Here is a 22,848-nt window from a genome sequence, read left to right on the forward strand (position 1 = left end):
AACTAAAGGCCAAATCCTATCAACCCTTATTCATGTGCATGGTTCCAACAAAGCCAACAGGACCATTCCCATGAATAAAGACAATTTGCATGAATAGTTATTTGTAGCATCACTTCCTAAGAAAAGTCTAATATAAACAGTAATAAAGATAATTGATATAGGTATGATATTAAAGACTATAGGTATAGACAATCTGTAACAGTTACACAGGAGCAGCGAGAAGACACTAAAGATGGGATTTTATGAAGCCTGTGTAAGGGTCTTGTCCATGATATTTTTTAAATGTCCCTTAAAATAGCATAAGCTTTCCCACTCCATAGAATGCTAGTGGCTAAAAAAGTCCTTCATTTTCTTCTGTTTTCACCATCATTCTAATGAAGTGAAATAATTTACTGTCTTAATTTTCTCTGCACTAAATGAGGCTAGAAGGAACAACTCTCACTCATTAATATATGTGAATTTAACATCCAAAATCCTGTTAATCTATTTTCCCTTGACCAGAGGCTTGGAACTACATCTGGCAATATTTCTACTGAGGGTGGGGGGGATGTAAGAGCCAAGTCTGAATTGGTGGAGTCTGGGACTGAAACCTAGGTATGGAGTTGGGAACCTCCTAATGGCTGGCTTTCAAACAATCTGTGTAGGAATTGACTTTCTTCCCTTCAGGCGGCAGAGGTAGTTTGTCTAAAATAACTGTCCCATCTGCACGACAAAGAGGAATTACGATAATCAGTAGAGATGGGTGGACTAGAATAAATAAATATTTGTGACAATAATTAATTAGGGATGTTACAACGCACTTTGTTCAGAGGGTACCAAAGATCAGGATTTAAATGCAATCTGAAATCAAACCTAGGTCATAAAACAGAGAATGGAACTGGTTGAAATAAATGACTTATTCATGATAGCAGAGATCACGCATGGTTTTAGTGGATAAACAACACTGTAGACGGGGGCAGTGGTGGGGGGGAGCTTTCCCATTACAATTCTTTAGAAACCATGGTCAAAGGGGACATCCCAGATCACCTAGGAATGAAGAAACATGGGGTCTGGCTTGAGGAAGCCCCTCGAAGTTGGCTTGGGATTGCAAAGGAGAAGGTTCAGTGAATACTCTAAATTCAACTGAGAGCAGAACCAGGCGCCATGTATGCGTGACGTACCCTATTGTAACTTTTGTTTTCTTGATCAGAGCAGAGGAACGGGAAGATCCTCCTCAAGCACCAGATAGAGGAATAGTAAGTGCGAACTTTTATTTACTTGGCGCTATTGATACATAATCTTAAATATCTGACTAATTCTGATTCTTCCTCTCTTTAGGGCAAATCCCGAGATCCTCTAACTCAGGCTAACTGCTACTGATTTCAGTGAGCTGGGACCCCTGGGGTATCCCAGGTGGTTTCTCACTCAATGCAAAAAATTAGATACACCCTGGAACTGAGGGTTGGGCTGGGATCGGGGGGGGGGCCCTGGGACCGGCAGGATTGGAACTTGCCAGCTGTAGATCATTGCAGCCTGTGGCTTGAGATCAGGACTTTTCTTTGCCTCGGTTACTACGGAAGACCCAAGATCCCTCAACTGGAGCGCTGTTCTATTAACAGCTTAGCTGAATGTTATGGGCCAGGGCCCTGCACGAGATTATTGGCACCTTTGCCCCTGCTGCTTTGGCCCGAAGTTGCCCTAAAGCTGGCAAAGGAGCTGTTATGACAGACCCATGACACCCAAGAATTCCCTCACTGGAGAGTCCTCCAATGGCCATTCCCATCTACCTATGGCCAGCTCAGAGGTGTGGCTTTACCCCAGGGGCGCCTAGCTGCAGCAGTGGTCTTTTGGGGCCATTGGCAGTCAGCACCAGAGGAGACTGGCTCATCATAGACAGACCCCAGAATTGGGAAGTTGTCTTTTACTGACACCCCTGATCAGCTGCACTAAGTGCACCTCAGATATAGCAGAGGATCTGGCCCTAAGATTTTGTCACGGGGCTCTCGACTCATGTTGGGTGGCTCCCCTGTCAGGTGATTGTATGGATTAACTCTGCCCAGTTTAGCACCCCCCTCTCTTCTCTTCTCTTCTGTCATTGCACTATCTATCTATCTATCTTCCGACTCACAGCATTGTAGTCTGGCCAGTTTGTGACTTGGCCATCCGGCCAGGTCATGCTCCCTTTCTGGGAGAGTCTTTCAAACTCTCTCCACAAGCAGCATCAGGCAGTCCTCAGACCCCTTGTCCTGGCTACGTCGCTCCCACAGTGACTCAGGCAATCTTCCTGTTCACTGCTCCAAGCAATACCACTCTGTGGGGGATGGTAGGAGAACCCAAGCCAACTCTCTATTCTGGGTTCCAGTCCAGAGCCCTATAGCCAGCATCTACTCCACCCTTACTGCTCTCGCCCCTGGACTGCTTCTTAGTGTGCTTCTTTCTCCCTTAATCTCAGGGAGACAGACTGCAGGCTTCCTCTCTGCTGCCAACCTCCTGGTTTTATACAAGCCCCTCCTGTTCTGTCACAGGTGAGCTTCCTCCTAATTAGTGCCCTCCACTCTGCCTAATTCTCCCCTTTCACTTTCCCCCCACTTTGCAGCTTAATTGGAAGATTGGACCCACCTGGACTAATTCAGCTCTTTCAGGGCCAGGGTGGTGAGTACACCCCATTGCATATTTGCTGTTGTTCTCAGCTATTGATAAAGTGGCTGCTAAATAGCCCCATGTTGTCCTTGCAGTTTGCAATGGTTTATTGTTGGCTCCAAAGGGAGTTGCAAGAGCTCTGTGCCTGCCAAGATCAGGGCATAGAATCATGAGCTCTTCTGGGGGTTTACCTCTGTGAGGTACTGCGTGCTCTCAACCCCCACTGAATTCCAGGGATCTCACAGGATCAGGCAGGGGTTCTGTTCTTTGTTTGGCACTACTTATTTATTGCAAAGCACTGAACCAAACCCCAGCAAAGTCAATGTCAGTCTTCCACTGATTTCAGTAGGCATTGGATCAGGCACTCATAGCACTAGATAAATAATAGTAATAAAAAATGGTTAATATTGATATTGTTTCTACAGGTTGAAACCAAGATCAGGGCCCCACAACACTAGGGGCTGTACAGAGACATAGTGAGTGACAGTCCCTTTCCTAAAGAACCTACATTCTAAATAGGCAACACAGACAAAGTGCGAGGGGAAAAACAAAAGCGCAGAGAGGTGAAGTTACTTGCCAAAGATCAAACAGTCAGTGGCAGAAGCAGGACTAGAACTCAGGTCTTTCAGTCCTTATCAAATGTTGTAGGTAGCAGAGCACACTGCCTTTTCATGTTTCTGGTGAACATGTCTGTTATTTCTGCTGACCCTGATCTCCACTTTCTACTCTGACTTCCCAAAGAATACTGAGTCAAATTCAAGGCCTCACTCCTTATCTTCAAGGCATTCAGTGGCCTGTCCCTGGAGTATCTACAAGATATTCTTAAACTTTGGGTTGAAGACCGGAGTTGACAATTTTGCTCTTTGGCTCAATGAAATTCTCTGCAATAAAGGGTAAAACTCATTTGTGCAGGAGACAAAGTTCCCTCAGAGGCTGGTCTGAGACTGTGGAATGAACTCCAAGAACTAAGGACCATCACAAACCTTCCCACCTTCCCCTCCCAGTGCAAGGCATGTTTCTTTGACCTTGCCATCTCAACCATAAATACACAGCAACATGCATATTGGAAAAAAAAATCCCTAACAGAACAAAACCCTCCACTGTACACTCTTCTCCCCCTGGGGAGTGGATGAGAGAACAAATGACAGTTATTGGTCATGTCACTTAATGCACTACTGAAAAACTCTCAGAGACTATGTGGAGAGAGCAATGTAAGAACCTGAATAGAACAGACTTTACTGAACTCTATAGAAAACCCAACACACTATCAATTACAAAAACAGAACCGGATCTGTCAGTCCTTATTCAGACAAAGTTTTGAAGTCAATGGGGAATTCTCCCTCAGTTGGAACTGCAGCCCGGGACCCACCATCCCAGCTTTTACATTTGCTGCGTCGATATAGTTTTTTACTTTTTGTTTGTCTTTTTAAGTTATTTTTTCCCAATAAAAAGTTTTAAACCAACCTCTCCCCCGCTCCTCAAAATAACCACCTCAATCTTCTTTTTTTCTTTCCTTTTTTGGTTTTCCACATTTGCAGTTGAGAAGGGGTGTGTTCTAGGAAGAGAATAGCAGTCTCTTAGGAAATCTGTCGTTTAAAAACAAACAACCAGAAACTAAATGCCAGTGTCAGTCAAAATGAAAAAGGATCATCAAATTCTTAAGCAAAAGCTACAGATAAAGTGAGCCAGGCACCAAACTGATTTTTTATGCCTCCACGTTAGCATAAATAGGCAACTGTCAAAATACAGCATCTTGTCCTTTGACAAAGTGAAATTCCACTAAATTGAATCAAGTTGAACAGAGAGTTGACTGTAGTTTAGACAGGCTCTCCCTCCCCTTCTGAGATCAGGGGCCTGTTTGGCAGAGCTCTCAGGTTCCAAATGAAAGAAACGTGTTGGAATAGAATGAGTGATGAAAAAAATGTCCCTAACAGGAATTCCATTAATTAAACCCCAAGAGGTTGACAAGCCTTTAGCGAATAGTTTGCAGTGTTAGGAGAGGGGAGCCATACTTCCCCGTGTCTTGAACCAGTTTGATCCCCATCTCTGTTAACAGATTAATTTATAAAGTATAATTTATAGAGTATCCTCTTCTTGCTATCAATAAATAAAAATAAACACTGAATTGATAAAACTCAGAAGAGAGTTTACCATTCATACAAGTCACTTCTGCTAACTATTATGTAGTGCCTTGGTCTCTATCAATGTTTAAGATACCTATTTTAGGGATTTATATTGCTGTCCATCACCACAGTATCTGAAAGCTCCTACATAAAACAGATTAGCAGTTATGAAGTTGCTAGTGGCCTCCATGGATGCACTGAGTCTTTTCCTTTTTTGGGGTGTAGAACTCTACTCGGCAGAGGTTGACTGTTTTGTTTGGTTGGTCGATTTGTTTGTCCAATACTTTTGGGTCTTTTCAGGTTTCCTTGAATTTGTATTTCTTATGGGTTTGATTTTTTGGGAGGGCAATGGGTGATGGCTGGAATGGGGTGTCAGTGTTCTGAGTGTCATTCTTGTTATGCGGAAAGGCACTGTTAAAGACAAAGGTTTTGCAGCATTTGTAGGAGTAGGTTAGGTTGCCTACTCTCCTCCTACTTCCACTGAAGCAAGTTCTGAATAAAGATGATAAAGATTGTTAAAGTAGCTCTGCCTATAATTAAGTTTGCCTGACACGTCCCATTGTAAGATCCTGTTTTCAGTTGCTTGTATCTCTGTCAAACTTTAAGGTGTTCAGACTGAATTCTTCCATGCTGGGCATCTGCCTCCAGCTAAATTTCCTTTTAAAGTTTCAGCAAAAATGGTTTAGCCATTTCTAAAAATGAGGTTAGGGGAAAATATATTGTTTTGCCCATATTAAAAATGGCATTGAGGGTCAGATGAGGAACCTGGGGTGTTGGGGGGGAGGAGAATTGGACTGGCTGGACAAGGAATCTGCGTAAATCAGCTGATTAGCCTGGGGGTGACAGACTTTAGAGCAGCATTCAACTGCCTTAACCATGAGACCATCCTTTCTCTTCCTGCAATCCCTTGTCTCATTCACTACACACCTTTCAACTTCTGCAACAAATGAGGCAGGGGTTCTATAGATAATAGCTTCCTTTACTTAAGGTGACCATATGTCCTGTTTTGGCCGGGACAGTCCCTTCTTAAAGCCCTGTCCCGGCCGTCCCTACTTTTCTGGCAAAAGTGGGCATTTGTCCCGTTTGTTCTTGCCAACTTGACCAGTTGGCAAGAGCAAACGGGACAAATGCCCACTTTTGCCAAAATAGTGGGTGCGGAGGAATGTGCGGGGGATGGGGGTAAGTGGCAATACCAGCCCTGCACATGGGAAGAGGGAGGGCTAGGGCAGGGGATAGGCAGGGCTCGAGTGAGCAGCGACACCAGCCCCGGCCTCATGCTGGGGGCAGGCAGGGCTCAGGCAAGTGGCGACACCAGCCCCAGCCTTGCGCTGGCGGACGTGGGGGCCAGCCCCACACGGGGAGGTGTCTCAGGCCAGTAGCTTGGGCAAGACCCACAAGCCGGTGAGGGGACTCGGACAAGCAGCTGGGGTCAGTCCTGTGTTGGGAAGGGCCCTTGGGCTAGCCCCACACGGTGTTCCATTTCGCCTCTGGAAAATATGGTCAGCCTTCCTTTACTACACAACCCTGATTCATCCTGAGAGCAGTTCCATCCTGCATACGAATGAGGTAGGGGTCATGTGAAAAAAATAGTGTATGATCAGAGAATCCAAGAAATGTAGGGCTGGAAGGGACCTCAAAAGGTCATCTAGTCTAGCAGCCTGTGTTGCCCCAAGACCAAGTATACTGAGATCATCCCTGACAGGTATTTGTGTTAAAAACCTCCAGTGGTGGAGATTCCACTCCCTTGGTAACCTCATGTAATTAAAAACTGTATCATAATGCATACACATGAGGGGGCTGAATTAAGGTCGCATGGGCCACCTTAATTCTGGCATTTACTTATTTCTGAGTGCTTGATTTTACAACGTTAATGTTCTTTTGTCATTTTTTTCTGTGATTAATAAATAAACCTAATGATTCATAGATTTTAAGGCCAGATGGGACAGCTATGAACATTTCATCTGAGCTTTTGCAACACATAGGCTATAGAAATAATTATAATCAGGTGCAAAAACTAATGTAAATGCAAAGTTAAGGGTGAGAAATCAAGCACACAGAAATAAGGATATTGAAAAAGTTACAGTTTCATCCTCAGCTGGTGTAAACAGGTGCAACTGTATGGAAGCTAACATCACCTGGGGTCTAATTAAGTATTAACTTGGCTATGTTCCATATTTTTAATATATTTTATGGTGTCAATTTTGCTGTGAAAAAAGAGTGGTATTTTAAGGTTTACATTTAACACAGAAACCTTCCACAGAAAACACGATCAAGTGCGGGTGTGATTGTGACATTTAGCCATAGCTTGAGAAGGGTGTGTCACAATCCTAATGTCTCAGTGGGAGCATCAGACAGCATTCTACGTCTTGTAGCTCTCAGGGTTACACCATGAGCTCATGTGCATGGCCAGGAGCAAATCTGGCTTTCTGGGGGGGGTGGAGTAGGATCATAGTCCCACCTTATCCCTGCTCCTTCCATCTCTTTTGGGATGGCTACTGCTGCCAGGGTTGCCCCTTCTTGTGGGAAAAGGCCTCATAATTGTAGCTGGCTCATATGCAAAGGATGCAAAAATGGTAAAGGTGCTTTGCATTCACCCCCTCCCTTGCACGACCCCAGAGGGGCTGGTCAAAACTCCCCTTTGCTGTGATGTCTACAGAAAACTTAACAATGATTACACTGAGACCACAGCTTATCATGTGGTGCTGAGACCACAGCTTATCATGATGACCAGTATTGTGTCACTGTTTCTTCGTACACGCACAGCCGTCAGTCTGGATCCATCTGTTGTCTCTTGTCTTCGATTGTAAGCTTTCTGGGGCAGGGATTCTTTTTATTCTGTGTTTGTACATCACCTAGCACAATAGGGTCATGATCCATGGCTGGGTCTGCTAGGGATTACAGATGGGATTCACAAAAGTATTTAGGCACCTAACTGCCATTGGGAAGTGCCTAAATTCTTTTGTGAATCCCACCATATGTAATACAGATAAATAAATAATAATAAAAGGGCCAAATTCTCTGCTAGTATCAGTGGATGAAATGCTGTTGATGTCAGCGGAGCAGACAACAAGGTGCCCAGCACTTTGCAAACTCAACCAGGCTCTGCTGATAACTGCAAAACAGAAGGCCCATAGTAGTTCGGAGGGCTGGTTGCATGTTCCATAACATAGATATGGGCTCAACACCATTTTGGAATGTGGTGAAAAAGGTGCTGGGAGTTTCAACCACTAACGGTAGAGGCCAGTAACTTCCTCAGCTTTCCCAGACCTTCTTCATTAACTGAAACATGCAGAGCTAACCACTGTTTGCCAGTGTAACAGCACTGCCAAAGGCAAAAAGATCTCTCCTGTCTCCCATGTGAAACTTTTGAATCTAGGCTTCCTTCATAGCAGCCCTATTAGGCCAGCAGAGGAGACTGCTCTATATTGTGCCCAGATTTCTTTATGGAGTAGCTGGCAGAAAGGACGGAAGGGAAACAGCAGGGAAAGGTGTGAGATTAAAGGAAAGGTCTGAAGTGAAATATTCTGCTTATTGTGCTGACTAAAGTTCAACATCTATGCAGAGCAGTTTTGGGAGCCAAGAATACGCATGTTACAGTGAAACTTTTATGAAATATACAAATATGTATATAGAGATATATTTATTTATACTAAAATATGTTGCAGTTGGGGCTTTTTTTCCTGGGATGTTCAGCGCAATACTCCTGATGTCTAGTTACACTGATGTTCGTAAGTTTATGTGACTCAGCTGACCATAAGGAAACAATAAATTTCTAAACATTCTTCAGATTTCATGGACAGGTTTCAGGATTAAATATAATTTACTCTTCAGCATTTATCTGAAGCTTTTGTTTCATTTCCAAAATGGAAGTACTTTTCCAGATACTTTCATCAATATTTTTAGCAGCTTGATTTTTTTTTGTTTAGGCTCCTACAACATTTATTAATATTGGTGTAGAATACAGCCCACAGATGAAAACCTTCCACTCGATTTTACTTTTCTAAGCAACCCGCTTAATCCATCCAAACCCTTTTAAAACAACGGGAACAAAATCCTCTGGAATTCCAGGGCATATTGACACTTCTCCAAGCTTCAGTTTAGGAGACATCTTTGTAATTTCTATTGTTTACGCGTAAGACTCTGGATTTACAGCTCTGGAGATAAAGGGCTAGTTCCCAACTGGTGTAAATCATTGTAACTCATGTAGATTTTTACCAGCTGAAGATCTGGCCCTATATAGTCACATCCCAATTACAGGAAAGCACAGGCCATTCAAAACAATCTGCTGTCTTATGCAAACTTCAGTTTGCCGTCCCCCTCCTTGCCCTCTTAGAGGTTGATGGCTGATGCCCAGCACCGCTCCTGCAGCTGCCGTCCTGTGACGGGGTGCCTACTCCACACAAAGCCTGAGTGGGATATTAGTTGGTGGCTCCTTCATGGAGCTATGAGCATGGATGTGTACCTGGCACAGTTCACCCCGTCCCCGACGCCTGTCCCTTTTGTGGCGTGAGGGAGACCCTGGCGCACGCCTACTTTCACTGCGCCAGGTTGCAGTCCCTTTCCCGGCTCCTCTTGGACCTACTTTTTGTGTTTTTGGCTGCACTTCTCCCCCCACCTTCTCATATACTCACACCCCATCTCTGGCCCCACAAAGTCGCAGGACCTTCTCATCAGCCTCCTGGCAATGGCCAAAGTGGCCATCTACACCACCAGGGAGAGGATGTTGGCTGAAGGATTTCTCTGTGACTGTGAGGCCTATTTCCATTCCACGCTCTGTTCATGTATCCAGGCAGAGTTCCTCTGGGCGGCGTCCATTCAGGGCTGAATGAACTCTCCTGTGGATCCAGAGCTAATAGATTTTGTGGGGCCCTCGGAGGTTTGGAGTGGGGGAGTGGGCTCACAGCTTGGGCAGGGGATTTGGTTGTGGGAGGTGGTGCAGCTCCAACTGGGGGGTGGGCTCTGTGGTGGGGCCAGTGATGGGACGGGGGTTGGGATGCAGCAGGAGGTTCGGGGTGCGGGCTCTGGGTGGGAGTTTGGGTGCAAGAGGGGGCTTAGGCTGGGACAGGGGGTTGGGGTGCAGGTGGGGGTGTGGGGTCTGGGAAGAATTTTGGGTGCAGGAGGGGGCTCTGGGCTGGGATAGGGGATTGGGGTGCAGGAGGGGGTGAAGGGTGCAGGCTGCTTACTTTGGGCGGCTCCTGGGCGGCAGTACAGCAGGGCTAAGGAAGGATCCCTGCCTGCCTTGACTCCCCGCTGCTCTGCTCCCTGAGGTGGCCAGCATGTCCGGCCCCCAGGCAGAGGGGCCAGGCTGCTCTGTGCAGTGCAGGCTGCCTGTGCCCACAGGTGCTGCCCACCAAGCTCCCATTGGCCGTAGTACCAAGCCAATGGGAGCTGGTGCTGAGGGCAGCTCGCAGAGATTCCCACAATGCCTCTCGCCTAAGGGCCACAGGGGCACATCAGTGAGCCAGCTCCAGCCCCAGGCAGGGGCACCGAGGCTCGGGGTCCGGCCCGCGGCACGGAGACTTGCTGTGGGCCAGATGAAAAGAAGCAGCAGGCTGCATCCAGCCCATGGGCCTGCACGGCCACCCCTTTAGCCCAAGGCCCTGGGCTGTAGCCCCTAAAGCCCCTGCATTAATAAGGCCCTGTGTCCGCTGGCTCCCTTGACACCTTCATGGAGCAGTGGGCACTGTCCGGGGTTCTCTGCTTGGTGTCCCCTTCAGGTTTTTGACCCTTTGACCTTCACACCTATTCCTGTTTTTTTCTTTGTTGTCCCCCATATTTATTTGAGTCCCAGCTCAGTGGCTCCTCCTCATAGGTTGGGGGAGGGGTCTTCAGCCGTGGGCAGGATTGTGCCCACCCTCTTCCCCGGGACCCAATACGACAAAACCTGAATGGGTAAAAATGACCAATTAACCCAGTGACAGGTTGCACCTGGAAGAGTGTTAGGGTTCATAAACTGATTGATGATAAAGCCCAACTGGGCAGGGGGAAGCTGAGCTGGTATAAAACCAGGAAGTGACATACAAGAAGGGGCTGTAGGAAGGAAGCATGCAGTCACTCTGTAGAGAGGTGGAGGTAGAGAGTAAGTCCTGGGTTCTTACCTCGGACTATAGATTCTGGCAAGAGCCCAAGAAGAGTGAAATAGCTACAGGGAGCAGAAGAAGCTCCAGTAGCAACCCGGAGGGGAGCTAAAGCTAGAGAAGAAAGATAGGAAGCAGCCTCTGGAAACCTCACTGGCGTCTAGGATTGCATAGATTGTGGTTCCTAGTCATAGTGTCCCAGGGCTGGAACCCAGAATAATGGGTGGGCCTGGGTTCCCCTACCAGTCACTGCACAAGTGGCACAGTATGGGTGGTGGATCAGAAGACTACCTGAGGTAATTGGTCCAGAGAGATTTTGATACCCAAGAAGGGTAAAACTATAGTGAGCTGACTGGAGGAGCAAGCCAGGATGGGGAGCACCCTGAGTTATGAAGATGGAGTAACCTGACTCCAGAGACAGACCGAGAGACACAGACCATGGGGAAAGAAACCAAAGGATGGGGCATCAGAGTGGTCAAGAGCTAATCCCCAGATGTGGCCACAATGAGATGCCACAGTGGTGAGTAGTAAACCTGTGACAAACCCCTGCCCAAGAACCTTGTAAAACTGGGTTGTCTGGCTGATGGGGCAGACTCTGACCTGGGGCTGCAGAAGCCACTGGACCCCAGTGACAGACTCAATGGGATGGGAATAAGCTGACACCCAGGCCCTGGCAGGGGGTAGCTCCCAATCCAGGGGCCTTCAATTACTGGGCAGTGTGGACCCTCAGCCCCGTACTAATCCACCTGGATTGGAGGTTGTGATTCCCTTTGCACAACTGGACAGAGTGGAGCTCCCTGAACTCATCCCCACACCTTGGCCCCAAAACTCTGCTGCCTCAGCCCATGTCTTCCTGCAGCCCCTACCCAGCCCCCTGTATTCCACATCCCCATTCCATCCCAGCCCGTGTGGCCCCACCCAGCCCCACATGCTCTGCACCCCATGCCCGACCCAGCCCACAGCTCTGGTCAGCCCCCCATGCTCTGCCCAGCTCTCCGCACCCTCCACCTACCCCCTCTGCCAGGCCGCAACAGCCTTTGCAGCTCTCCTGATGAGTGCCTCACTATTGGGCTCGTAGCCCATGTGGTGGCAGGGCCTTTGGAGCCTGGACATGGTGGAGTTGAAGCAATGGTGGCAGCTGGTGCAGGGGCTGAGCATGGAGTGATAGGTGCAGGCTGGGCACAAACACAGTGATGGGCAGGTCTCTGCACTTGTGGCCGAAGGCCTAGCAATGCTCATGATGCCACTAGGAGCAGCCCAGAGCTGCTCAGCACCTGACATGCAGCCACAAACTTACCCGCATCAGGGGCAGAGAGCGCTTTCCTGGCAGCCTGGCTGGTGGCCACTTCCTGCACCTTGGAGCCCAAGCAAGTAGCCAACCCTGCCCCCGGACAGCTCTGCCAGCCGCATTCCCTGCTGCCACTGCCAAGCTGCTGCCCTTGGCAGCTACTGAGCCTGCCTATACCTAGAGTGGCCTCTGTATGAAAGGAAGCAACAGTGAACCCTTCCCCTCACCTAGTTAGTGTGTCTGAACCTCCAGTATTTCTGGAAAGGTCACCTACATGTCAAGTCCATAGGCCATTCAGCTTTCCCTATGTCTCCTTGTGCACAACTCTCCCCCTAACCTCCCCAATGCCTAGTGGTCACGTGGGGGTTGGTGGCTTGGCTTCCCATTAGAAACTTGGTCCTTCCATTTAATGCCCATGCCCCAAGGGTTTCCAGTCCTCTCCTTCTGCAAAGAGGTAGCAGGAGCTGGGCCTTTGAGTAGTCAAGCCCTATTCCAGCAGGCCTCTCTCCTTAGGTGAAGGCTCCTGGTTTTGCTCTGTCTTCTGGGATGGGCTAAGGGAGCCCAGGCCTGCCCTCTCCACAGAGCGCTGGCCCAGAGCCCAAGGGTGGGCGACTACACTTGACACCTTGCTATGCAAAGCCACTGCCTTCCCTGGGCCACTTCCTACTCTTATCTTTTAGCTGTACAGAGTAAGTCACTTCTCTGACCTGTCACTTAGCTCTTCTTTGTAGGCCCTTCATGGGTCTGCATAGTGAGGCTTCAGGCAAGAAGTTCCTGGGCAGTACTTTCCCTTTAGAGTTAAGGGCAGCCAGCTGCTTCCTTCAACTGCCTGCCTCCCTGAGTGCCTCTGCTCCCCTTTATAAAGCCCTGCCTTCAGCTTGTGCAGGTGGGGCTGGGTAGGGCTGCCTGGGCCCAGAGCTGCTATCTTGTATGGGGTTTGTAAACATTATCACATTCCTCCAGCCTGTACTGAGCTCCTGGCAGTTCTAGACAGGGATCACAGTAGTAGTCACCCAAACTGTACTTTGGCATTATCCATTTATGGTTATGCCTTCTGAGGTCAGAGTTCAGTTTCTGTCCAAACAACCTGTCAGTGACTTTTTGCTCTTTGCAGCATACACTGAGTAACTCCAATTCTTAAGAGCAAAAGCATATTTTGTTGGCAAATTTTTATTTTGCAATTGCCCCTCTAGTTTATCTGGAAATAAACACTTCCTGTCCAACTGTTCGATAAGCATCCCTGAGTGACCCCAAAGCATGAGGTATAAGGTATAAAAATGTTATCATATGAGAGAACAAGTCTCTCTCTCTACATAAATACCACCTTTCCCTGCCTATTTCCTTGCCTTCTACACATATCCAAGTCTTTCTCCTCTTGGTAAGACCCACATTTGTCTTACACCCTTTGTAGCTCAGGAGATGAGCCACATATTAAACTTTAGGGATTATGACCACAATTTTTAAACTTAGATGTCTGTTAGGTCTCTAAATATTTAGGTACCTAAGTGAGTAGCCTGATTTTCAGAAGTGCCAAGAAGTCAGTTACAATTCCTATAGTTATCAATGGAAGCTGCAGGGGCTCATCACCTTCAAAAGAGAATCAAGCTTAATTTTAAGGACATGCTGTATTTGTGCTTTGGTGAATCAGTCAGATAACAAAACTTAAGCTCCCACAGGCATAAATGTAAGACTTACAACACACTTTCAATTCCATTGTGTCTATGACTGTGGTGCTGAGAGAAGATATACTATATTACCAACTGCAGAGCATTTTATAAATGTTTTTTATGGGGCAATACTTAATCAGCAAGCAGCGAGGGTTCCCAAAAGTCCTTACCAGATTCCTGGTACAGAAGCAATTATAAAGTCCATGAAACTATCCGACTGAGCCATTCATAATTAGGACTAGAACCATTCATAACATGCGCACACTCACCCAATCTCTGCATGTGAATGGGGCAGGAGCAAATGGAATTTCACTCTGCACTAAAGCAGGGTGAATGTGACAAACAATATACTATGCATATTCATTAGAATGGTTACATTTTCTGTGACAGTGTGAACAGCATTTTTGTTTTGTTCATGTCCCCAAAATGTTTCAGCAAAACAAAACTGCTTCCAGAGATTTTCATAAGTGAAGTGAATTTTAAGCAAATATTCAAAGAAAATAAATTACATATTGATAATCGAGAGTTTTCAGAGTGGGCATCTGATTGTAAGAGTAATACTCTTTCAACCAGAGGACATAAACATGCCATGTGACCAGTTTGTCCAATTAAAACCAGATGAATATTGAATACTCCCTGTAACAGGGCAGAGTGCCCCTTTAAGGGCCATGGGGGGCCACCAGCCCCATTCTGGAGGAAGACCCAGCAGGCAGGGGCTGGGAATCAGTTTACCCAGCTGGACTGCCCCTAATGATTGGGTCTGATTCCCAGCTGGACAATATAAATGAGGGAGGCTGGGACTAGGAAATAGCTGAGTGCACACTCTCCTGTGGCTGCAGCAGAAAGCTGCAAGAGGGCAAGCAGGACCTTTAGGCCTCCCTGGGCTGGGGCGGTCCAGACCCTTAAGGGGATGTCTACACGGTATCATAAACCGTGGACTCAGTATTTTCAGTCCTGGGCTAGAGTGTCTACACTGCATAGTAGACCTGGGTTTCCAGTTGCTGGATCTGTGTCTCACTGCTGTGCTAATGTATCTGTACTGCGTTGCACAGACCTTCTGACTCGGGTCTGCAGCTTGAGCTGTGTCCACACTGCAAAATTAAAAGGGCTCGGACCTGAATCCCAGTGGGACTTGGGCTCTGCCCTACACCACTAGTGAGGTCCTACGACCTGGGTCGCAAATGGTTGCTGATCTGCGTCAGACTGATGTGTGTGGATGAAAAGGGGGCTTGGCTCAAATCTGAGTCACTGGGCTTAAGTGTGCAGAGATACTGTCAGAGGTCCCCACAGTCCTAGTCAAGAACTGGGCTTTCCCTTTTGTTTATTGGTCTACATTTTCTTTTGTTTTTGGTGTTTGGAGAATAAACGGAGTCCTGGAAAAAGGCTACAAATAGAAACTGGCATGGCTAATTGTTTGTCCTAGTCTGGTGATCAGGACCACCAGCCTACGCTCCCCCAGAAAGCTGCCCTTGAATTAACCAGGGATCCATCATTTGCAGAAAATGATTTGAATAATTTTCTAAACTGAATAAATTCAAGAGTGCTGTGTTCTATCTCTGGGCAAATATGGAAAATAAGGAGAGTGTGTGTGTGTGTGTGTGTGGGGGGGGAATCACGGAATAAATTGTTTGTTATGCACCCACCCAAAAAACCTTACGGTAGCCTAATTCTAGGAATGATGTTTCAGGAATGTAGCCCAGAAAAGGTTTAAAATTCTCTAAAATCGCCTAATCTTACTTATCAATTTTCTTTCTCCTGAGAGATTCAAAGCCCCCAGATGGCTTCTTCAAATCCTACTCCAGATAATAAGAGTTTCACTTTTCCAGGCAGGGAACATAAGCAATACCATGTGATTTATGGAAGTAATTACAACTGAAAAAAAAATAGCTGGAATTGGAGATACATACTACATTTTCCATAGTTGGTATCAATTTATTGATCATACTTATTGAAAACCAGTCACTACAGTATCTAAGTGCTGCAAGTAGCAATATACTCAGGGGCCCAATCCAAAGCCCATAGAAGCCAATCAGAGGCATTCCTTTCCATTCACTGGACACCAGTCTGTTCTGGTCATGATCAATCCATATAGGTTTAAAAACCAAAAACAACTCACCAAAAATGTGAGTAAATCAGTGTCAATTTCACAAGCAGAAAAATAGTGAAATTCAAAGAGGAAATGATTTGTTGTGGATTATTCTCCCAGTGCTAATATATGAATGAATGCATGTTATGGCTATATGTCATATATATAATTGTTATGGCTGGTGTCCCCAAATAATGCTGTAACACATAGTTTTCAAAGTTTTTTGTTAGTGTGTGAGCAAAATTTTCAGTCTTGTGAAGACCTGTGTGTGCTGTTAGTTTTGTCATGCTGGCTCTGTGCAGAGGCTGCTGAATGAAGAGCAGGAGAGTTTGCTCTCTGCCTTGGCCTCTGACTGGAGCCAGTTCTTGAGGTGGATTGCTCCCTGATAATTGGGCATTGGTGTTGAGCTGGGATTCCTGAAAAAGGGATTACTCTGCAGGCTCTCTGTAACCAGGTCTATTCCAGGAGTGGTGTGGATATGTAAATAAAACAAGTTACACTTAGAACATACCGAGACTCTGCATCACTCATTTTGTTCAGCAGAAAGGTATCTTATCAGACATGTGGTAGATATTACTGTCTAGTAGCTGTTTTCCAACTAGTTTCTAATATGGCAATGAACTTCAAACTTACTAAATAAGTGCAGAGCAGACAACTCCTACACGGCCTCAGAGAAGTGAAAGCATCCCTAGCCTACACTCTTGCTATTGTGTGCTGGGCATGGGCGAAGCCATACTGGGAAGTCTAGGGCTCTATACAGTAAGATGAAAAATAAAACAGCCCAAAATAAATAAGAGGTGATTAGAGCTGTGGGTTTGTTGGTGCAATTCAAACCCACAGTCTGCAGATGGAAACGGTTTAGCTATTGGTATAAAACCTAAATACAGTTTGCCACGTTGGTTCCACGTTACTCACTACCCCACTCTTTGTTTTTTCAGATGTTCTTTGCCAGCAAGTGGGCCTTCAGATTCCTGATCATGGGCAAAGACTTCTGCCACCAAATTCATCCAGAGCCTGTACATTTGTTCTCTTAGTTTTGTTTCTTTCAAGACATATTCCTTTGTCCCTGACATACCCACATCCCACCATCATGGCCTCTTTCGCCCATGTGCTATCAAGTCCTTATGGAGCCATGGACAGTGGATTTGCTAGAGACTTGCATAGTTATCACCTTCCTAATGCCATCAGCTCTGCAAAGCACCTGAGACCATCTATGCCCTGCATGATTCATGTTCTCTTTGGGACTGGTACAGTGAAGCAGCAACACTGATGTCACATGGAAATTTAAAATAAATGAATTTTCCAAACACTGTTCAGATTTTCTGCAAACACCATTCACAATACCTAATGGACTTTTGGGACTTGCAGCCAACAAGTATCACTAAGACCAAGAGCTTAGTAGTCAAAACAGCAGTAGATGTTTACATGTTTATGACAACACCTAGAGTTAATTTAGATAGGATTTTAAAAAAAGCCTACTATTACTCTTATATACTACTAGTATCAGTAGATCTCAACGTGCTTTCTAAAGGAGGTCAGTATCATTATCCCCATTTTATAAATGGGGAAACGGAGGTACTTGCCCAAGGTTCCCAAGCAGCAAATGTAGGTGCAGAACTGAGGTTTCCTGAGTCCCAGTCCAGTGCTGTGTCTACTAAGCCATGCTGTCTCCCCATAAGGACTGTAGTACTGGATTTTCATTCTAATAAGGAAAATTCAGACCTGGCTGAGGCCTAAACCAATTAACAAGGTCCCTTAAAAGGCAGTGAAACAGTTAACCCAAGCTACAGAAGCGCTGCATAAAAACATTGTTTTATTTCTCCATATCAGCTGGCATCCTGCTGAACTGCTATAAACTATCCTGCAGTACAGCGTCTGAGTAGTACAGTTAAGCTTGTCCCAGATAAGAAAGCTTTGTTGATTGTAGAGATGTCGTAGTTATCCCACAATAATATATCCTCAGACATAGGAATCCTTGCCTGCTTGTGCAAATTCTTGTGACTGCTAGCCACGCTGGGAAGAATTATTAGTGCTAGGAATGACATAGAATTAGTAATAGGCGTTCCCATCCCCTGATGTAACCTCTCGTATACTGGACCAAACTAGACTTCAGAGGTAAGTCTAAACTTGTGAAACCTATATCTTTTTCCATCCCTCATGATGTAAATTATACCCATTTAGACTCAGTGTAAACCAGTGTAGCTGCATTGGCTTTAGTCATTTACACCAGCTGAGGATTTGGCTCAGATTCTTCCTCTTAGATTCAGTTAGACTCTCTAAGACGCTCACAGACTGAGTTATGTGTAATATACACCCTTTTGCGCATCTGAATTTGATGAACTGAATGTAAATTGGGATAGCTCACATGCCAACGTGTTGTAAGAGAGAACTGTTGCAATAAAAGCAACTTCAATCTTTCTTAAATTCAGTGGGCCAGAGGTGTTGTGTAAGCTAGTGTGTTGGTAAGTGGGTGTGAACGCTTGGGAGTCTAACTGAGTCTGGCCTCATTTAAACCAGTTTGATACCATTGTGCCTTCTCATGCAGAGCTAGCCAAATAATGATATTTTTATGAAAAATTTCTAAATTTCAAGTTTTCATTTTGCGGGGTTTAAACTGTATCCACCTGTATTATCTTCAACAATTCACTGAGGATGGGTAAGGAGAAAGGCTAACATGACACCTATATTTAAAAAGGGGAATGAAGAGGTTCTGGGGAATTAGACCAGTCAGCCTAACTTTGATACGTGACAGATACTGGAACAAATGATTAAACAAAAAATTCATAAGCAGCTAGAGGATAATATGGTGGTAAAGTAATAGCCAAGATGGATTTTTCAAGAACAAATCATGCCAAACTAACCCAAGTTCCTTCTTTGACAGGATTACTGGCCTAGTGGATGGAGGGGAAGACATGATATATCTTGATTCTAATAAGGCTTTTAACACAGTCCCACAAGACCTTTTCATAAGCAACCTAGAAATGTGGTCTAGAGGAAATTACTAGAAGGTAGGTGCAAAACTGGTTGAAACACCATATTCAAAGAGTAAAAACAGCCACACTAGGTCAGACCAATGGTCCATCTAGCCCAGTAGCCTGTCTTCCAACAGTGGCTGGTACCAGATGCTTCAGAAGGAGTGAACAGAACAGCACAATGTATTGAGTGATCCAGCCCAGGCTACTGGCATTCAGAGATTTAGGGACACCCAGAGCAGGGGGTTGCATCCCTGACCATCGTGGCTAATAGCCACTGATAGATAATTTCATGGAAGATAAGTCTAACTCCTTTCTGAACCCTGTTATAGTTTTGGCCTTCACAACATCACAGGGCCAGGTCAATCCCCACCTTCACTCTGGCCGTGCCGCCTTCACCCGCAGCAGGTCCGGGCCGCAGGCTGAGTCGGGGCCGGGGGAGGGGCGCCAGTGGGGGCTGGGCTAGGTGGGGGCTGGAGGAGGGATGCCCCTCCCCTGGCCACAGCAGGTCCCCGGGCGGGTTTCCTGAGTGCCTGCATGGTACTAAATAGGCTGCTGCGTGGCCGCACGGCCGCCCAGCTTACAGAAAATTCAAGACATGATCAATCGTCTTTGAAGGTAGGAAAAGAAGTAACCATCTTAAGTGGCCGCAAGGGTTAGATATGAGGAAAAGCTTTTAACTATAAAGGCAGTTCATTACTGGAATAGATTACTAAGGGTAGGTCTACACTACCCGCTGGATCGGCGGGTAGCGATTGATATATCGGGGGTTGATTTATAGCGTCTAGTCTAGACGCGATAAATCGATCCCCGAGCACTCTCCCGTTGACTCTGGAACTCCAGCGCTGTGAGAGGCGCAAGCGGAGTCGACGGGGGAGCAGCAGCATTCGACTCACCGGCATGACGCCGCCGCGGTAAGTCGATCTAGGTATGTCAACTTCAGCTACTTACATCGACTCCCCCCCACAGTGTAGACCAGGGCTAAGGTTTAGGCTGGACATTAGGAAAAACTTCCTAAATGTCAGGGTGGTTAAGCACCAGAATGAATTGCCCAGGGAAGTTGTGGAATCTCCATCATTGGAGCTTTTTAAGAGCAGGTTAGACAAACACCTGTCAGGGATGGTCTAGATAATATTTAGTTCTGCCATGAGTGCAGGGAACTGGTCTAGATGACCTCTCGAGGTCCCTTCCAGCCCTATGATTCCTTGCTGCTGTTCCCCGAGCCTTCTCCTACCTTCCTGGCTTCCCCCCTCTTTGGGTTTGCCAGCCTACCAACTCCCTCATCCAGGGATGAAAGTAAGTCAAGCGACTTACTGGTATGCTGGGGCCAGCTCTGGCCCATGGAAGGGGCAGGGCTGAGTGGGTCAGAGCCAGCCCCAGCCCACCCTATAAGATAAGTGCCCCTCCCTCCTTCTCCTCAGGGTTGAAAAGGGACCCTGGCAGCTCGGGTCAGCACTGCTGACCGGGCCGTTAAAAGTCCGGTCACCGGTGCTGCGGGTCTAAGGAAGGCTAGCCCCTACCTGTTTTGGCACTGCTCTGCACCCCGGAAGTGGCCAGCATGCCCGGCTCCTAGGCAGGGGGGGCCCACAGGGCTCCATGTGCTGCTCCTGCCCCGAACATCAGCTCTGCACTTCCATTGGCCAGGAACTGCAACCAATGGGAGCTGGGGAGTAGTTCCTGCAGGTGAGAGCAGAGCACAGAGCCTTCTCACCCCCTAGCCTAGGAGCCGGACCTGCTGGCTGCTTTCGCAGCACAGTGCGGAGCCAGGATAGGCAGGGAGCGTGCCTTAGCCCTACTGTGTCGCTGACCGGAAGCTGCCCGAGGTAAGCCCGTGCCCCAACCCCCTGCCCCAGCCCAATGAAAGTGAGTGAAGGTGGGGGAAAGCGAGCCACCAAGGGAGGGGGGCTGTAGTGAGTAGGGGTGGGGCCTTGGGGAAGGGGCGGTGCTAGGGTTGTTGGTTTTGTGCAATTAGAAAGTTGGCAATCCTAAAAGCAACTGTGGACTACCTTCTCGAGACCCAACACGCTTCCCTCCTCCCAGACTGCCTTCCTGCTGCATCCTTTTGTTGCCAGCTTCCTGGCTTATATAGGTCCCGCCTCTTCCTCCTCAGCTGGGTGCCATCAGCTGTTAGGTCCCAGCCCTCCCTGGCTTCTCCTTCAGGTGCAGCCAGGGCAGTTAGTAGGCCTACCTGGTCACCTTAACCCCTTCCTGTCCTGTATGGAGTGGACACCCCATCACAGTGGAAATTAGACTCCATTACATTTACTTATTCACATCTGTGAATTTAGCTCACAGGCCATAACCCCTTCTTACTTACTCTAGTGTAAATCCATTAAAAAACTCTCTCTAAACCTCAGACCTGATTCTCCTCTCACTTTTAGTGGTTCTCATAACGGTCTAACTACTGCTGTCAATAGTGCTACTCCTGACTTACCGTGACATAAAGTGAGAGGAAAGCCTGCTCCCCATGAATCCAGGCCCACCAAAGGGGGGATGGAAAGGGGGCAATTTTCCAGGGCCCCAGGCCCTTTTAAATCACCTGGGCGGACCGCAGGGGTCCTAGGTGCGCGTGAGGTGGTATCGGCGGCAGCAAAGGCAGCCGGGCAGGCATGTGGAAGCCCTGGCTGTGCTGGAAGGCCGCACCCAGCAGCATAGCCAGCAGGAGCGCATTGGGCACCAGCCAGCACAGGCGCAGCACTGCCCAAATGTCAGGTGGACCACGTCCACGGCTTGTGCGTGTGTGCACCAGCCGCCACACGTGGTCCAGCTCCCTGCCCACGTGGCAATGCCATGCTGGGCCAGCAGCAGCATGGAGCCCAGCTCCAGCACGTCCTGCTGGATCGGCAGTGGCTCCCTGCCCTAGCGCCCCTTACTAGGGGGCCCATTGACTGTTCTGCCCTGGGGCCTGGAATTGCTGGCAACGGGCCCCCATGAATCTCAGTCCACCAAAGGCAGTGTTTTATGTTTTAAAGAAATGTGAGTGTTTCCAAAGGGGGTTTCAATATCTGCTTACAATCTGGTTAAAAAGAAATGACAATGTTATTGAAAGGCCATTGGCTATCTATGTTTGCCAATATTTGGTCAAAAAAGAAGTGTTCCCTAAGGGTAGGTTTGGTAGGTAGGATCAGGTTTTTATCAGTAAATGTCAGCGTGTACATACAAACCGATGAAAAAATATTTCCACCATCGATGGTATTAGAAATGTAGATAGGCAAAGTAAGAAAAATGCTTCTTGAGAACTTATCAGAGTTTGGTGTCAGGATATTGACTTTGTATATTTTGACATGTGATATTGACAACTTGTGATTTAATGGTTATAAAGCTTTAACCCTTTCAATCTCAGTGTCTACTGTCAATCAATAATAATTGTATGACCCCTCTCCCCAATTTCCTGCAGCTGTGAAAATTTAAAGCAAGAGGAAAAAAATGCATAAGCCCCACCATTTTGCTCAACTGTGAAAATTTAAATAAATAAAAATAGAAAAAAATGTTGACAAGTAAATATTGATATTAGCCACTAAAATTATTTTTACAAAAGTTCTGCCCAGCCTAAGAGTATGTCTACGCAGCAGCTGGGAGAGTGCTTCCCACTCCGGGTGCCAGCATGGAACTTCCCGGCACGAGTAGACAGTCTGCTTGAGCTTGCTCCCTAAAAGACAATGCTGCATAAGGTCCTAGAAATCTACTCAGGCGGCTAGCCTGAGCTTTGGCCTGTGGCACCGTGGCCACACTGCTACTTTTAAGCTCTACATCCTTCACAGGCGTGAGTTTCACCCCAGGAGCACTTGAGTATTATGAAAGTATATAGCTGCAAAAAGTATTCTAAGTCTGTAACGTTGTCTTTGAGCACAATATAAATGCTACTGTGGACCACAGAGGTTAATCCATTACAACAAGGCAATTAGATTTAGTGACTGTTTGGAAGATAAAAGCAGTGAGTTGTAATCAATCCTGAGAACCCAGACATGATAAATTTCTATAATTTCCTCTTACTTCATAGATCTTAGTGTGCCAAA

The 22,848-nt window shown here is 46.8% G+C and overlaps 1 long non-coding RNA gene across 1 annotated transcript in view; it reads left to right on the plus strand.

The window, feature by feature from the left end:
• The window catches only part of LOC144930371 (uncharacterized), an 80,049-nt gene extending 62,973 nt beyond the window's left edge, over positions 1-17,076 (plus strand). Inside the window, exons 2-4 of the long non-coding RNA XR_013635500.1 lie at positions 1,190-1,235; positions 2,576-2,631; positions 16,799-17,076. This is a non-coding gene — a long non-coding RNA (uncharacterized LOC144930371). The remainder of the gene's footprint in view (positions 1-1,189; positions 1,236-2,575; positions 2,632-16,798) is intronic.
• Positions 17,077-22,848: the final 5,772 nt, after the last annotated feature.

The sequence above is a fragment of the Lepidochelys kempii genome, chromosome 3, assembly GCF_965140285.1.
Source record: "Lepidochelys kempii isolate rLepKem1 chromosome 3, rLepKem1.hap1, whole genome shotgun sequence".
Classification (NCBI taxonomy): Eukaryota; Metazoa; Chordata; order Testudines; family Cheloniidae; genus Lepidochelys; species Lepidochelys kempii.